The sequence below is a fragment of the Dermacentor albipictus genome, chromosome 6 (genome assembly GCF_038994185.2).
Source record: "Dermacentor albipictus isolate Rhodes 1998 colony chromosome 6, USDA_Dalb.pri_finalv2, whole genome shotgun sequence".
NCBI lineage: Eukaryota > Metazoa > Arthropoda > Arachnida > Ixodida > Ixodidae > Dermacentor > Dermacentor albipictus.
Genome location: NC_091826.1, coordinates 85,097,983 through 85,100,090, shown reverse-complemented (window position 1 = coordinate 85,100,090; position 2,108 = coordinate 85,097,983). Strand labels below are relative to the sequence as shown.

General features: G+C 47.4%; 1 long non-coding RNA gene across 1 annotated transcript; it reads right to left on the bottom strand.

Annotated features, from left to right (window-relative positions):
* Positions 1–423: 423 nt before the first annotated feature.
* On the bottom strand, positions 424–1,807 carry LOC139046951 (uncharacterized). The gene is made up of 2 exons (XR_011507000.1): positions 1,682–1,807; positions 424–1,011 (listed from the first exon to the last, which is right to left on the bottom strand). It is a non-coding gene; the product is annotated as an uncharacterized lncRNA (long non-coding RNA).
* Between the last annotated feature and the right edge of the window lie 301 nt (positions 1,808–2,108).

The following is a 2,108-nucleotide window of genomic DNA, read 5'->3' as shown; positions in this document are numbered from 1 at the left end:
ATTAATTTCTATGGCTACGATATATCTTAGTTCGTTGAAACTTGTTGTATATAATTTGTGAATGTTTCAGGAACAACTACACGGAACACAGGTCCTGTATTAGAGTAAATCCATCTTTCGTTTAATATCGACTCTATTTTACTCACAGTGGTTTGGTTCCATCACTATTCAACTTCATTGGATTAGGTTTCAACGAATTCTATTGGCACACCCCTATCAAAGCCTCCTAGAAAATGGTGTTCTGTGACCTAGCTACGTAAACCATCGGTACTTTTGCGAAAAGATTCCAAACTATAGGCTACAGAGATATCGAATTTTCGCTCACCAGGAAAAATACTTTGTATTAAGACCTTTGTTGACATTTGTGCTCTCCCTATTATTGTTGAGCTTTTGTCATCTGTAATAACCGATGTGGGCGCAGCAGCAGCTTTCGCAAGGTTTCTTTATTGCACACAAAACAAGGCTTTATGTAGGAACGGTGCATCGCTTATCGGCACACGTGCGATGGGTTTAAGCACAGAAGACATGCACACCAGATAGCCAATTCATTCACATCACTCTTATCACATCCCTTCCCACCTAATAGTTAATGCCATAACGAAGCACTGGTCGACGTACACGAGTAGACCTACGGCATGCTTGCGGAGTTTCTGGCATAGGCGATCTCTGCACTGTAGTTTGCGGCACTGGAAGCTTGAAGCAGGAGTTAGCGTGATAGACACTAGGTACAGCATCCCATGCTCTCCGCACGTGGTTGCTATGACGTCGATGTACTGAACCACTCGGAGTTGGTACATGACGTGGCCCAAGCGACGCAGTATCCGTGCGGCCAGCCACTTCGGACCAAGAGAGAAGTTCCGCAGATACAGGAGGTCACCGTGAAGAAACTCCCTCGAGCATGGCGTCTTGGTGCATCCAGGGCCTTTCACGTCACAGTGTAGTCTCCACAAGACAGAGCGGAAGCTCCTGCCCAGCATTAATTCGGCTGGCGTCCTCCCAGTGTCCGAGTTGCTGCTTGAATAAAAAACGAGAAACTTTACACGCCACGGTGCTCTGTCTCTGCTTTCGCAGCGCACACTTTAGCTGGCGAACCACACACTGAGTACTTTCGTTGCTTGCGGAACGTTATGGCGCTGTGTACACGTAGCGGATGCCATTTTTGCTCTAGAAAGATTGAATTTCTTTTTTCGAGAAGGCTGCGCTGTTATCAAAAACGGCTGACTGTGGCAATCCATGTGAAGCAAACATTCTTCGCAGTTTTTCGATCACAGCTGAGGTGTGAAGCGATGGCATTATCTCGATCTCGGCCCAGTTTGATAGCGCGTCTACGACAACAAGAAAGAAAAACGCCCTTAACTGGCCCTGCAAAATCTATGTGAATTCTGCTCTATGGGCTTTCGGGTTTCGCCTTGCCTGTTCTCTTCACAGAGTTTGCAATGACGGACGAAATCTTCAATCTGGGCATCGATCTTCGGCCACCACACATATGAAACGTCAGACATATATGTCCTGACATATATAGCGTCAGACAACATATGACCTTGTCAAAACTTTTATGGTCATCATTCCAGAGTTATTTGCATGCAGAATGGTGAGGACTTTTTCTCAGTTGTTCTGGCAGTATGACCCTGTTACCCCACAGAAGACAGCCACGGTGAAGAGAAATTTCTCCGTGCCTCACCTTTTAGGCGACATATTCTGGGGGCACATCTTGTTCTGGCCAGCCAGTTACGGCCAATTTCTTCCCACGCAACAGGCAAGGATCACGCGGACTGGCTGACGCGACGTCTGCTGCGCTCACAGTAGGTTACTCTACTGCTTCCAACAAAAGCACGACGTCAGGAGGCTCGATGTGCCACCGGTCACCGAGTATCGGTAGCCTGCTTAGACAGTCAGCGTTTGCGTGATCTTGCGTCCTTCCATACTCCAGTTTCTATTCGTAAGCAGATAACAGCACAGACCACCGCAACACGCGCGGTGACAAAACGGGAATCTGCTTATCTCGTTGAAAGATACCGAGTAGTGGCTTATGATCTCTCAAGATGCGGAATTATCGCGCACAGAAGTACTGGTGAAGTTGCCGGACGCCAGAGACAATAGCTAGAGCC